The sequence below is a fragment of the Mytilus californianus genome, unplaced genomic scaffold (assembly GCF_021869535.1).
Source record: "Mytilus californianus isolate M0D057914Y unplaced genomic scaffold, xbMytCali1.0.p SCAF_11, whole genome shotgun sequence".
In the NCBI taxonomy this organism is placed as follows: domain Eukaryota; kingdom Metazoa; phylum Mollusca; class Bivalvia; order Mytilida; family Mytilidae; genus Mytilus; species Mytilus californianus.
Genome location: NW_026262593.1, coordinates 47938599 through 47955397, shown reverse-complemented (window position 1 = coordinate 47955397; position 16799 = coordinate 47938599). Strand labels below are relative to the sequence as shown.

At 31.4% G+C, this 16799-nt stretch overlaps 1 long non-coding RNA gene across 1 annotated transcript; it reads left to right on the top strand.

The window, feature by feature from the left end:
* Positions 1-9901: 9901 nt before the first annotated feature.
* On the top strand, positions 9902-16448 carry LOC127720216 (uncharacterized). Its single transcript, XR_007990669.1, has 3 exons — positions 9902-10267; positions 11850-11955; positions 16131-16448. It is a non-coding gene; the product is annotated as an uncharacterized LOC127720216 (long non-coding RNA).
* Positions 16449-16799: the final 351 nt, after the last annotated feature.

The window sequence follows — 16799 nt, the reverse complement described above, 5'->3', positions numbered from 1 at the left end:
AAATAAAAGCACTTCTAAACAATTTAAATTACAAATAGGCATATATTATGAATTTATTTTGAATTCAGGGCTTTAAGTAAACCATGCATACTGTAAACTGTGAATTTATGCTGAGTCATCATAGTTAAGGCCCAGGATTTTCCCAATCTTCATGAAATATTTATAAAACTTCATATTTGAGTTAAATTCTTTAAAATCTCTGAGATCAACCAGATTTTGTGAAATTCTGTATGTTCCATTTTTTTACCCTATATACAAACATTTATTCAAATAGAAAACTCTCTAAAAACACTTTTTCTCACAACAATACTTATTTATCAGAATTATAACCTTAAAGAAATCACTGCATATACTCTAAGTTTCCTTTTACAGTAAATTTTATATCCCTACCCCTGTTTCAATTTTTTAAAGATTTGAAAACAAGACTCTAATTATTGCCAGCTTACCCTATGTGCATGTTATCTGACATGAACTGTCCAAAACCTGTTTGAAACTATTCTGATAACAAATTGAAAGCATTTTAGAATACTATAAATGTATTGTTTAGTAGTTAAGCATTCCAACATTCAAGATTATACAAAGTATCCAATCCTGCCTGTGTCTCCAGTCCACATCTTACTGTATGCCTATTTGTCAAAGAAAGTTCACAATTTCTGCCTCAAATGGTCAGTTTAGAATTCTTGTCACAACAGTATCATCCCTAACCATATATCTAACATAAGTTAGTTAATATATGAACTAGAAGTGTTTAAACAAAGCCATATTTGCAAAAGTTGTATTTATGAAGATATCAGTCTGGTGCATAAATTCACTAAAAGTTTGATTGAAATGACTGCTTACATCTGATTTTTGCATAACTTCCTAGCACAGTTATTGTTTACTTTACCAAAGACCTTTAAAATAAACAAATCATAGCATTTACAAGTTAAATTATCTGTTTTATGACTCAGGGGTAGGCATTTTTCTCTGTTTTTTGCCCCTGGGGCCTCACATTTCCTAATTTTTTCCCCTGTTTCTAGCAATGAGGAATATTTACTACATATTTAGGATAGAACACACTATTGTAAGTTTTATTGAGGTATTTTTGTAATTCTAGCTTGTACTTTTTTATGCCGCGGTCACAAAAAAGCACATTTAGGCGTTACGGCTTAATTTTGGGTTATCGACAGGACAAAAACACCCCACCAAAAATATTTAGGAAGGATCAATGAGTTGCAATTTCTGCGAAAAGTAAATAAAAGCACTTCTAAACAATTTAAATTACAAATAGGCATATATTATGAATTTATTTTGAATTCAGGGCTTTAAGTAAACCATGCATACTGTAAACTGTGAATTTATGCTGAGTCATCATAGTTAAGGCCCAGGATTTTCCCAATCTTCATGAAATATTTATAAAACTTCATATTTGAGTTAAATTCTTTAAAATCTCTGAGATCAACCAGATTTTGTGAAATTCTGTATGTTCCATTTTTTTACCCTATATAGGTTGCAATTCTGTAAATACTGACAATGCAATTTCCCATAGGAACTCCCTTTGCGGCTAAAATTGTGACACTTTTACTATGAAGTTTCGTGAAAAATAATATCCCAGAACGGAAAGTTTATATGCACTACTATTTTATTCAAAGGTCAAAATATAGGGCTGTGCGGCATATTTTCAACATTTATATGCCCTGAACTTCTAAGAGTTTAAACTTATACTAAAATTCTATACTACCATTACCTCCATTTTTGGACCTCCTAAGAATTAAAATTTAGCCGCTACCATGTTTTTCAATACTGGTTACATTCCCAAGTGATGTCTCTATGAGATGAAACACAGAGATCATCAATGGGAACCAGTACGTTAACAAATTAACATACCTATGAATATTAAATATCTCCCCAAAAGAGGCGTGGTTTGAGAAACAGCTGTATTTACAAAGTGCAACCTATACAAACATTTATTCAAATAGAAAACTCTCTAAAAACACTTTTTCTCACAACAATACTTATTTATCAGAATTATAACCTTAAAGAAATCACTGCATATACTCTAAGTTTCCTTTTACAGTAAATTTTATATCCCTACCCCTGTTTCAATTTTTTAAAGATTTGAAAACAAGACTCTAATTATTGCCAGCTTACCCTATGTGCATGTTATCTGACATGAACTGTCCAAAACCTGTTTGAAACTATTCTGATAACAAATTGAAAGCATTTTAGAATACTATTAATGTATTGTTTAGTAGTTAAGCATTCCAACATTCAAGATTATACAAAGTATCCAATCCTGCCTGTGTCTCCAGTCCACATCTTACTGTATGCCTATTTGTCAAAGAAAGTTCACAATTTCTGCCTCAAATGGTCAGTTTAGAATTCTTGTCACAACAGTATCATCCCTAACCATATATCTAACATAAGTTAGTTAATATATGAACTAGAAGTGTTTAAACAAAGCCATATTTGCAAAAGTTGTATTTATGAAGATATCAGTCTGGTGCATAAATTCACTAAAAGTTTGATTGAAATGACTGCTTACATCTGATTTTTGCATAACTTCCTAGCACAGTTATTGTTTACTTTACCAAAGACCTTTAAAATAAACAAATCATAGCATTTACAAGTTAAATTATCTGTTTTATGACTCAGGGGTAGGCATTTTTCTCTGTTTTTTGCCCCTGGGGCCTCACATTTCCTAATTTTTTCCCCTGTTTCTAGCAATGAGGAATATTTACTACATATTTAGGATAGAACACACTATTGTAAGTTTTATTGAGGTATTTTTGTAATTCTAGCTTGTACTTTTTTATGCCGCGGTCACAAAAAAGCACATTTAGGCGTTACGGCTTAATTTTGGGTTATCGACAGGACAAAAACACCCCACCAAAAATATTTAGGAAGGATCAATGAGTTGCAATTTCTGCGAAAAGTAAATAAAAGCACTTCTAAACAATTTAAATTACAAATAGGCATATATTATGAATTTATTTTGAATTCAGGGCTTTAAGTAAACCATGCATACTGTAAACTGTGAATTTATGCTGAGTCATCATAGTTAAGGCCCAGGATTTTCCCAATCTTCATGAAATATTTATAAAACTTCATATTTGAGTTAAATTCTTTAAAATCTCTGAGATCAACCAGATTTTGTGAAATTCTGTATGTTCCATTTTTTTACCCTATATACAAACATTTATTCAAATAGAAAACTCTCTAAAAACACTTTTTCTCACAACAATACTTATTTATCAGAATTATAACCTTAAAGAAATCACTGCATATACTCTAAGTTTCCTTTTACAGTAAATTTTATATCCCTACCCCTGTTTCAATTTTTTAAAGATTTGAAAACAAGACTCTAATTATTGCCAGCTTACCCTATGTGCATGTTATCTGACATGAACTGTCCAAAACCTGTTTGAAACTATTCTGATAACAAATTGAAAGCATTTTAGAATACTATAAATGTATTGTTTAGTAGTTAAGCATTCCAACATTCAAGATTATACAAAGTATCCAATCCTGCCTGTGTCTCCAGTCCACATCTTACTGTATGCCTATTTGTCAAAGAAAGTTCACAATTTCTGCCTCAAATGGTCAGTTTAGAATTCTTGTCACAACAGTATCATCCCTAACCATATATCTAACATAAGTTAGTTAATATATGAACTAGAAGTGTTTAAACAAAGCCATATTTGCAAAAGTTGTATTTATGAAGATATCAGTCTGGTGCATAAATTCACTAAAAGTTTGATTGAAATGACTGCTTACATCTGATTTTTGCATAACTTCCTAGCACAGTTATTGTTTACTTTACCAAAGACCTTTAAAATAAACAAATCATAGCATTTACAAGTTAAATTATCTGTTTTATGACTCAGGGGTAGGCATTTTTCTCTGTTTTTTGCCCCTGGGGCCTCACATTTCCTAATTTTTTCCCCTGTTTCTAGCAATGAGGAATATTTACTACATATTTAGGATAGAACACACTATTGTAAGTTTTATTGAGGTATTTTTGTAATTCTAGCTTGTACTTTTTTATGCCGCGGTCACAAAAAAGCACATTTAGGCGTTACGGCTTAATTTTGGGTTATCGACAGGACAAAAACACCCCACCAAAAATATTTAGGAAGGATCAATGAGTTGCAATTTCTGCGAAAAGTAAATAAAAGCACTTCTAAACAATTTAAATTACAAATAGGCATATATTATGAATTTATTTTGAATTCAGGGCTTTAAGTAAACCATGCATACTGTAAACTGTGAATTTATGCTGAGTCATCATAGTTAAGGCCCAGGATTTTCCCAATCTTCATGAAATATTTATAAAACTTCATATTTGAGTTAAATTCTTTAAAATCTCTGAGATCAACCAGATTTTGTGAAATTCTGTATGTTCCATTTTTTTACCCTATATAGGTTGCAATTCTGTAAATACTGACAATGCAATTTCCCATAGGAACTCCCTTTGCGGCTAAAATTGTGACACTTTTACTATGAAGTTTCGTGAAAAATAATATCCCAGAACGGAAAGTTTATATGCACTACTATTTTATTCAAAGGTCAAAATATAGGGCTGTGCGGCATATTTTCAACATTTATATGCCCTGAACTTCTAAGAGTTTAAACTTATACTAAAATTCTATACTACCATTACCTCCATTTTTGGACCTCCTAAGAATTAAAATTTAGCCGCTACCATGTTTTTCAATACTGGTTACATTCCCAAGTGATGTCTCTATGAGATGAAACACAGAGATCATCAATGGGAACCAGTACGTTAACAAATTAACATACCTATGAATATTAAATATCTCCCCAAAAGAGGCGTGGTTTGAGAAACAGCTGTATTTACAAAGTGCAACCTATACAAACATTTATTCAAATAGAAAACTCTCTAAAAACACTTTTTCTCACAACAATACTTATTTATCAGAATTATAACCTTAAAGAAATCACTGCATATACTCTAAGTTTCCTTTTACAGTAAATTTTATATCCCTACCCCTGTTTCAATTTTTTAAAGATTTGAAAACAAGACTCTAATTATTGCCAGCTTACCCTATGTGCATGTTATCTGACATGAACTGTCCAAAACCTGTTTGAAACTATTCTGATAACAAATTGAAAGCATTTTAGAATACTATAAATGTATTGTTTAGTAGTTAAGCATTCCAACATTCAAGATTATACAAAGTATCCAATCCTGCCTGTGTCTCCAGTCCACATCTTACTGTATGCCTATTTGTCAAAGAAAGTTCACAATTTCTGCCTCAAATGGTCAGTTTAGAATTCTTGTCACAACAGTATCATCCCTAACCATATATCTAACATAAGTTAGTTAATATATGAACTAGAAGTGTTTAAACAAAGCCATATTTGCAAAAGTTGTATTTATGAAGATATCAGTCTGGTGCATAAATTCACTAAAAGTTTGATTGAAATGACTGCTTACATCTGATTTTTGCATAACTTCCTAGCACAGTTATTGTTTACTTTACCAAAGACCTTTAAAATAAACAAATCATAGCATTTACAAGTTAAATTATCTGTTTTATGACTCAGGGGTAGGCATTTTTCTCTGTTTTTTGCCCCTGGGGCCTCACATTTCCTAATTTTTTCCCCTGTTTCTAGCAATGAGGAATATTTACTACATATTTAGGATAGAACACACTATTGTAAGTTTTATTGAGGTATTTTTGTAATTCTAGCTTGTACTTTTTTATGCCGCGGTCACAAAAAAGCACATTTAGGCGTTACGGCTTAATTTTGGGTTATCGACAGGACAAAAACACCCCACCAAAAATATTTAGGAAGGATCAATGAGTTGCAATTTCTGCGAAAAGTAAATAAAAGCACTTCTAAACAATTTAAATTACAAATAGGCATATATTATGAATTTATTTTGAATTCAGGGCTTTAAGTAAACCATGCATACTGTAAACTGTGAATTTATGCTGAGTCATCATAGTTAAGGCCCAGGATTTTCCCAATCTTCATGAAATATTTATAAAACTTCATATTTGAGTTAAATTCTTTAAAATCTCTGAGATCAACCAGATTTTGTGAAATTCTGTATGTTCCATTTTTTTACCCTATATAGGTTGCAATTCTGTAAATACTGACAATGCAATTTCCCATAGGAACTCCCTTTGCGGCTAAAATTGTGACACTTTTACTATGAAGTTTCGTGAAAAATAATATCCCAGAACGGAAAGTTTATATGCACTACTATTTTATTCAAAGGTCAAAATATAGGGCTGTGCGGCATATTTTCAACATTTATATGCCCTGAACTTCTAAGAGTTTAAACTTATACTAAAATTCTATACTACCATTACCTCCATTTTTGGACCTCCTAAGAATTAAAATTTAGCCGCTACCATGTTTTTCAATACTGGTTACATTCCCAAGTGATGTCTCTATGAGATGAAACACAGAGATCATCAATGGGAACCAGTACGTTAACAAATTAACATACCTATGAATATTAAATATCTCCCCAAAAGAGGCGTGGTTTGAGAAACAGCTGTATTTACAAAGTGCAACCTGTAAGCAATGGCTATGGATGTACTCATGTACACTGGATGACTTATATGTGTGGTCATTATAAATTACGGACTTATCTCATTTATATAAAAATAAGAGGATGTGGTATGATTGCAAATGAGACAACTATATATCCACCCGCAAAGTTCAAATGAAGTGGATATACATGTGAGCACTATGTAGTTTCAAACCTACGTACGTGACCTACAGTTGTATATATGAGTATGAAATTAATTAGTTACCTAGGAAAATACTCTTACAACAAAAATCTTATTCACGATGAAGCAATGAAATATCTAAATTTTTTCATATATGTTACCTGTAAAATGGTGCAAATGTGGTTTTTATTTTTTGGCGCAAATGAAATATAAACTAGTGGCGCGAAAGAAAGTTTGAATTTTGTAAAAATTGGTGCAAATGCAGTGCGCCCGATTCAATACGACTATAATCTTGCTCGTGATAATATATTGAAATAAACTGCTTCGCTGAGCGCAGCTGGATACGCCCGCAGAGGTCCAACCCTGAACAGTTGGGGCAAAAATGGACACAATATTCAAGCTTGATACAGGTCTGAATTTGGATTGTAATTGAATATTTGATATATTATAGGTTTCTGAATAAATGTAGTCAGAGAACTTGAAATTGGTCACATGAAAGATTTCTTGCTGTTGTGCAATACACATTGCTGTAGCGTAATACGTAGTAAATCTGTTGTCAGACTATAAACAAATAAAATCTTATAACTCGGAAACATAAAATAGAAAATTTTTAAAAATCAAAAGGAAGCTTACAAAAATAGATATAAACAATTTATCAAAGATTCATAAAAAATGCTGAAATTGTTTTTGAGTTATTGTCCAAAAACTGGAAAATCCCCCTTTTTGTAATGAATAAAACCTAATAAATTGGAAACGTATAGTCTGAAATTTATAAAAATCAAAAGGGAGCTCATGTCGATAGAAATAAACAATTCACCAAAGTTTCTTGCAAATTGGTGAAATTGCTTTTGAGTCATTGTCTGAAAACTGGAAAATCCCCCCTTTTTTAATGAATAAAACCCCAAAACTCGGAAACGGTAAATCCAAAATTTATAAAAAAACGTAAGGGAGCTTACGTCAATAGATATGAACAATTCACAAAAGTTTCTTGCAAATTGGTGATTTTTTTTTTGAGTAATTGTCCGAAAATGGAAAATCCCCCCTTTTTAATGAATAAAACCCCAAAACTCGGAAACGGTAAATTCGAAATTTATAAAAAAACAAAAGAAAGCTCACGTCAATAGATATGAACAATTCACAAAATTTTCATGCAAATTAGTGAAATTGTTTTTGAGTTATTGTCCGAAAACTGGAAAATTCCCCCTTTTTTAATGAATAAAACCCCAAAACTCGGAAATGATAAATGTGAAATTTATACAAAACGAAAGGGAGCTCACGTCAATAGATATAAACAATTCACCAAAGTTTCATGTTTATTGGTTAAAGTGTTTTTGAATTAATGTCCGACATGTTAACGACGGACGGACGGACAGACGGACAGACGGTCAACGGTACACCATAATACGTCCCGTAAACGGGCGTATAAAAAGTGAATTATAAATTGTTTTACTGCCTGTTTATTATTTTACAGATTTGAGTAGTTTGACGTTAAGAATATTCGCTATTCATTTTTAAAGTAACAGGCTTTTTCGAAGACTGTTATATATATTGATAGTATAAAAATAAAGAAATTAAAAAAGCAGAAAATAATGAAGGGTCCGTGTGCTTGTTTTGAGATATAAACCATTGAAAATTTGGCGGGAAATACTTTTCTGTAGATTTTTCTTAAATCTAACCGGTACCTTTTTTCTTTCAAAAACAATGAAATATAGAAAGGAGTTTAAAAGATTTTCAAATATGACAATCTAAATTATATGTAATTAAAATTGTGGAAGGAAAGGTAGGGGTGAGTGGGTAATTTTTTTTAATAGCACTGCATGAATAAAACCTAAGGATTCCAAATGCTTGGCACGACTTCATCAAAACGTCACTTTCTGCGGGACGTCATGCGTATTATTTTCCGTAATAAGAACGATATTTTCTATAATTTACAATTTGATTTTATGAAGTAATGTGGCTTAAATTACGCAAAAGGCAGTTAATGTATAATAGCACTATGAGAAAAATAACAATATAAGAACCTCTCGATTTCCACATAAAAGTAAAAATAAAAAAATATCCCACTTTGAGCAACTTATCCGTAATTTTAAGCATGGCTTGAAATATTAACTAGTCATTCTCGTGGGGATTTATTTCCCCCTTATTTGAACTAAATCACAGCATCAGATTGAATCCAATCAATTTATGACGAAGAATATATCTACTCCAAAAATTTTATAACTTTGCTTTACTTTTTTATAAAAGTGCAACACTCCCCACTTTTCAGCCTCAGTTTTCTCGAAATCAAGCACGGTGACCTATGTTTTATTCTTTTATAACTCGCCCAGGCCAATCAAAATTATGAAAATGACAATGACATGAAACTGTATCGGATGCCCTGCATCTTTAAATACTTTTCTGTTAAATTGCAACCGGTTTAATCATTAAAAAAATTCACGTTAAATAATCCTATGAAAAGTATATTTAATAACTTTTATGTTTAATCAAGAATCACAGACTTATCTTATGCTACGGCTATAATCTGTTGGCATAGGAATTGACCATTTTCTGCTGGTTTTTTTTAATTTGAAATGGGTGGCAGCTTAAACCCACTCGAATTTGAATGTACATTTGAGTAAATAAAAATATAATTAATTGTCTTATGCTTTTTCTGTTGTCTGGTTGTCGTCTCAACGACATATTACAAACCACACACCCTCCCTTTATTTATAATACAAATTCAACAATTCTACATACATGTCAAAAACTTGAAATTAATTAAAGTTGTATCTGAGACAATATATTTTCGCTGGAAGATTTATTTCAACAGAATATTCGTTTTATGCGGTTTTGTCACGATTTCAGTTCTTACTATGTTCGATTATTAATTTCAACCGAACACCCACGATAACAAACAAGTCCGACTTGATTTATTTTCAATAGACTTTCTGCCAAGTAAAGTTTTAAAACTGCATGCATTTCAGTCTGAAGATGAAATTCAATCTCTCCAAAAAAAAGTTGAGAATATTACGCTGCATAAAAAACTTTGCAGTTTAACAGTGAAAAGAAGTTATTTGATAATATGAATTTACGGTAACATTTGATTTAGATATAATATACTTTCAACAAATATGATATTTCGAGAATAATGACCACCCTTTGACAATAATGATAGAACCAAGAGGGTTATTTCCAGTGGGCAATAAACATGTTTCTTATCATCTGATTATAAGTACTATCATGGGGATGCTAATCTTAATGAAACAGTGTGTGTTATATCCTTCTGATTGACCCAAGACACAGTAATAACATGGAAGTATTATATTGAATACCTCTATGGTTATTCTTACGTCTTTAAAGTTGTAGAACTTCCGCGATACACTAATAATCGAGGATTATGCTGTGGCCAGTGGGGGATTATGTCATATCCATATAGGCGCGTGTTTTGTTATCACAACCAGTAAACGAGGTCATTCTGTTGCGTACTTTGGTCAAAGAAAGAGAAAGATGGAGTCCCCTAGAAATGAAAATAAGCTGAATGGAATTTCGTTTTCAAGGAAGAAGAGTCCGAAGCTTACTTATGCCGGAGAGTTCTGGTAAGATATATACTTTTTAATCCATAGAAAATAAGAAGAGAAAAAAATTCATTGTTATTTAAAATATGATTTCTGAATATGAATATGAAAAACCGAGGTTTGCCCAAGTTCATTCAGAATACAAAAATGTTTGTCATATTTTTATGTTATGGTATATGTTAATGAATAAGAAATGGAGGTATACAGTTAATTCGGGATTGTTTTGTCTTAAGTAGCCAAACATTCCCATTTTTATTTAACATTTCTTTATTCAGCCTTGCTGGATCTATGTGATCACTTCGGATTTTGAGATGTTGCAGAATTCTAAGTTACACACATATCATAATACTCATCAAGTTGTCAATACTGGCAAATATTATTCGATTGAAATTTTCATAGTTCTATTGACGAGATTTACTTTTAGTAGAGACCAAGTGTCGAGTTAAAAAAGTGAGTATCGAGTTAAAAAAAAGTGAGTAATAACTCGATACTCACTTTTTGATGGGGAAATTTATTTTAACTTTATTCCTTTGGCATGATTCATTTTATCAAGGATGTATATTAGTATTTTAGTTATATATCCTTGGTTATATTGACCATCAACATGAATAATGACTAACTTAGTTCTTAGGGATAGTAATATGAAACGGATAGGACCACTTGAATAGTAAACATCTCAAACAAAACAGTAGTCAGAATAGTTCGCAAGAAACACCCAATTTAATACTTGGGAACTATATTCCACGAACAAGGGGAATTAATTGTGGTCTGAAGCCTATTAGACACCAAAATGTTGGTATTTCTTATGAAACTTTACATTTACTTAGCATGATATCTTAGTAGCATAAGTGCCAAATTTTATTACTTTCTGAACGTTATTAAAACAGTTTGGAATGTTTTATATAAGTGCATATGTCTGCGGAGAATGCTATTAGCAAAGTTTTTAGACCTCAGTCAATAGATAAAAGAAGATTTGGTATGATTGCCAATGAGACAACTCTCCATCAAAATCACAATTTGTAAAAGTAAACCATTATCTAATTTAAACTAAATAAAAGTTATGGCTACTGGATGTTATAAAGGAAATTGGGCAACATTTATATGAAGAAATTATTTGTTAGGTTATTTATTTGCCTTGATCCAGTAGCCATAACTTTTATTTAGTTTAATTGTTAAAGCTTACTGCCACTTGTGTGCCAGTTTTGTGCAAACTTATATCCCTCTAGTGCTTAAATCAGAAGTGGTCAATATGATAAGTGTACAGATATAATAAGCATTATTGTGGGTAAATTAATACTGAAAAGTTTCTTTATTTCCACTGCCTATCCTTATTGGTTATGTATACATGTACTTCAAAACAACTTAAAAGTAAATTTAGACTTGACACTTTTTAACTTTAAGATATTTTGCTCTTCATATTTTTATACGTGGTTGTACGTTATCTCCCAGGGTCAACTCGTTTTTGGAAAACTTATTGAAAATGCACCATAAGGTACTCTCATTCACTCTGATAATGACCTATATACCCTTATTTTTTTGTATGCACTGTTCTAACTAATTTTTAAGCACTGTTTAAAACTGTGTATAATTTGTATTAAAACAGATGAATCACCAAAGAAAAGAAAAACTCAAAGTTCTAATAGTGGCCTGGGTGCAGTGTATTCGAATTATCAACAGTGCTCCTCAAATAAAGAAAATAAAAGAAGAAGGTGAGGTTATAAATTTGTCAAATTTCCTTTTTATAATATCAATTTATCACCGTTAACAGTCAGGGGAATTACTTAAATGAGTGATATCTTAAAATCACTGGTTCAGTAACATTTGAATGTTATGTAACTTTAGATCTATACTAACGATCCAGGGACTAATCACGTTTGCTAAAATTATCAGAACCAACATCTGTGTTTAAAGAATGACCGGTCATGTCAGGTGATGACCTTGTACTGAATCTAGGATAATGACATGAAAATCACTTGTATAAATATATCATAATTCTATTTTATTTTAAAGAATCATTTTAAAGAGGTTTCTTTTTTTTTTTCAATTTACTCACAATAAGATATAATATAAACCTGTATGTTTAAAATTTTAGTAAAACTACAAAATACAAAATACAAAATTATTTTTTTATCAAGGCTTCAGACCCCAATTAAGTTGATAATTTTTGCTATTTATAAGTGATTATTTCAAAAATTCCCCTGACTGTTTAAACTTAGTAATACTATTAAAAAAAATCCCAGACGATACAGTTTGAATATAGATATGTAAGACAAGTATCCAATAGAGACCAACTGAGGTTGATGTTAGAAACTTTATGTGTGTGTGAAAAACTTTCATATTCTTTTTAATAGATTTCTAGTTTTTATACGACCGCAAAAAAATTTTGTGGTCGTATATTGGTATGACGTTGGCGTCGTCGTCGTCGTCGTCGTCGTCATCGTCGTCGTCGTCCGAAGACACATTGGTTTTCGCACTCTAACTTTAGTTTGAGTGAATGGATCTCTATTAAATTTTACCATAAGGTTCAATACCACAAAAGGAAGGTGGGGATTGATTTTGGGGGTTATGGTACCAACAGTTAAGGAATAAGGGGCCAAAAAGGGGCCAAAAATAAGCATTTTTGTAACTTCCAGACATAACTTGTGTGTTAGTGTATGGATCTCTCTGACATTGTACCACAAGGTTCCATATCACAAAGGGAATGCTGGGATTGATTTTGGGGGTAATTGCCTCCAAATTTAAGAAATTAGGGGCAAAAAAGGGGCAAAAAACAAGCATTTTTCTAGTTTCATGACAATAACTTGTGTGTAAGTGTATGGATCTCTCTGACATTGTACCACAAGGTTCCATATCACAAAGGGAATGCTGGGATTGATTTTGGGGGTAATTGCCTCAAAATTTTAGGAATTAGTTTCATGACAATAACTTGTGTGTAAGTGTATTGATCTTTATGAAATTGTACTTCAAGGTTCCATATCACAAAGGAAAAGCTGGAATTGAGTTTATGGGTAATTACCCTAAACGTTTAGGAATAAGGGGCCAAAAAGGGGCCAAAAATAAGCCTTTTAGTTTCCAGATAATAACTTGTGTTCAAGTGTATGGATCTCTCTGAAATTGTACTGCAAGGTACCATACCACAAAGGGAAGGCTGGGATTGATTTTGGGGGTAATTGCCTCAAAATTTTAGGAATTAGGGGCCATAAAGGGGCAAAAAAACAAGCATTTTTCTAGTTTCAGGATAATAACTTGTGTGTAAGTGTATTGATCTTTATGAAATTGTACTACAAGGTTCCATATCACAAAGGGAAAGCTGGGTTTGAGTTTGGGTGTAATTGCGCTAAACGTTTAGGAATTTGGGGCCAAAAGGGCCAAAAAAACAAGCATTTTTCTAGTTTCTAGACAATAACTTGTGTTCAAGTGTATAGATCTCTCTGAAATTGTACTGCAAGGTACCATACCACAAAGGGAAGGCTGGGATTGAGTTTGGGGGTGATGAATCATAAGGGGGTTCAAAAGATTTTGGGGGGGATTTTTTTTTTCATTTTTTTTCTTTAAAATTTTCCATTTTAAATTGGTTATTTCTGATTTATATATAAAAGCAAATAATAATGATATGGTTTGAATAGGTAAATTAAAAAAATTTAAGTTCTTAGACCACATTCATTCTGTGTCAGAAACCTATGCTGTGTCAAATATTTAATTACAATCCAAATTCAGTGCTGTATCAAGCTTGAATGTTGTGTCCATACTTGCCCCAACTGTTCAGGGTTTGACCTCTGCGGTCGTATCAAGCTGCGCCCCAGCGGAGCATTTTATTATATATCTATTTTGAAAAAAAATCAAGCCTGTAGTTCAGTAGTTGTCGTTGGTTCACAGCTGTCATATTTGTTTTTCGTAAATTGTTTTGTTATAAATTAGGCCGTTAGTTATGTCAATTGAATAGCTTTATATTTTCATGTCGGTCCTTTAATAGCCGACTATTACGGTACTATATAGCCATACAGTATGGGTTTTTCTCATTGTTGAAGGCCGTACAGTTACCTATAATTGCCTACATCCACTTTATTTGAACTTTGGTAGATAGTTGTCATATTTGCAATCATACCACATCTCCTTATTTTTTAAACAATCATAGACACACAAAAAGTAAACAAATGCATGTTATGTTCTTCTTGTATATTTTATGATGATATGATACTAAATTCCTAATCTTGATTTTCATATAATTGAGGTCTGGAACAGGCATGTCAGTAACTGCTAGTAGTCCTTTGTTAATTGCTGTATCATTGTCCTTTTGTTTAGTTTCTTCTGTTACCTATTCTAACATCGGATCTAGACTTCTTAAAAATTGAGTGTTTCTTAACTTTATCATCAAATTTAAAGGGTTTCCAGCATTTAAATTAGATTTAAAAATACCTTTCCAGAGCTTCTGGTAAAGCGATCCTTATCGATATACCAGTTTGTTGTAAATCATTTCAAGTAGTACAGTTAGAAATTTATTGTGATCCAACAATTAATATACCACTTACATTGACTATATTTTTCCCCGGTGCAACGCGTTGCGGGGGACATAGAAATATTGGCGTCCGTCCTTCCGTCCCATCTACTAAGCGCTGTCACGTGTACAATTCTTGCCAGATTTTTATGAGACTTATGTCATAGTTTTAAATAAGCAATTTCGTGAACGAATTTAAAAAGCCGTGCCTTTCATTTATTTTTAAAGAGCTAGTTATGCCCCTTAGAAATATTAATTATGGCGAAAATTGCCAAATGAATGCTAGAATGTGAACAGTTCTTGCCAGAGTTTTGAAAAAAATTATACTATAGGTAAATATTAGCAATGTTTTGGACGAGTTCGAAAATCAGTGCCAATCAATTGCCCTTGGAAATATTAATCATATGGAAAATTGCATTGTTAGCGCTCTCATTTGTTCAATTCTTGGCAGAATTTTATGAAACTTATATCAAAGGTTTATACCAGCAATATGTTTAAGATATCAAGTATGAATATTACATGAATTAGGTCAATATTCTTTAAAAAACGTCTTTTGAAATGGCACATGTGACATCTTGAAAGAAGTAGGATCAAGAAGTCCTATATTTGGTCCTTATGTCAAATTTTTCAATATTCAATCCAAGACTTATATTCATATCTTAAAAAGACTACATATTTTTTTTCTCGAAAAATTTTAGTTTAAAAAAATGAATTCTTAATACATGCATTGTAGCCAGATTGCTTGTATTTATACATTTATAGGCCTTTTTATCTGAATAATATTGGTCACATACTAAGAGTAATAAAAATTTATCAAATTATATAAATGGTTCAAATTCACACTATTACAAAACATATGGTTGTCCATTCATGCTGCCAATACCTTTGTAAACACCCTGTTGGAATTAGTCAAAAATTGTTTATTCAAAATTAATGTTTTTCTTCATAAGAGTGTATAACTTTGATGGATTGTGATGACACTGACCGAAAAATAGTAGTTTTTAATTTGGCATTTTCTCAATTTAAAAGGAAAATTAAGAATTTAAGTAAAATATTCTGCCAAAATATAAGTCCCTTATCTTGTACCATGTCCTTTGTCTGATGCTATTCAACAAATCCGGCTAACTGTTGAACATATAGCAATAATTAAAATCATCAACTGTTTCTGGTATTTGATGTAATTAAACTATTAAATTTTAAAATTAAAAAAAATATATGCTTTTATGAAATAAGGTGTTTTTACAAGTAACGTAATTCAAAAAAAATGAAGCAACATGTACCGTTACTCTGAATAGAAATGCATTTATAAAGAATGGTATTATCCTCACTATCTAAATCATCTTTTTTTTTCGGAAATAGATCATTAGAATAATTTGTTTTCTTTTTTAGATTTTACTTTCTATGAGTACCCACAGTATCTTCAAGCAGAACAATGGATATTGATCAGACCAGACAGTCTGGAGAATTTACCATGGATAGAAGTAACAAAAGTGACAGCAACACATTCGATTGGTTTAATGGATATTTTGGGCAGGAGTAGCAGACTGGTACATTGATTCCAAAATCTTGAACAAACAACAACTGAACAAATTCTTGTCTCTTTTAAGTGGGATAATGTTAATCTTTAAAAAATGCCAGCACAATTGAAATTAATATGGGATAGTTGAAAGAAGAAATTTCAAAATGATACATATTATCACAATGTTGTATTTAAATTAGACAACCTCTATTTTTGTGAAACAGTTTTTTTTTAAACTTTAAATACTGTGATGATCTACAAAACATTATTAAAAGATGAACATGCAGGTCTCAAGTGTGATCCAGTTTTTAACCGCTTTTCGCTTGAAAAAAAAATCAAGCTTTTTTAAATTTATGAAGTGACAACAATTGTTTCTACTGGATTTACATTGAATAAATAATATTATCCAGACATTAAAATATTTTCATTTTTTCGCAATGTTTTTATCAATTTTTTTTAACCTTTCTAAGTGAGAAAGTCAGACTTCTTGATGCTTCTAGTTGTTACACACTACATTTAAAACATTGTCACATTTCATA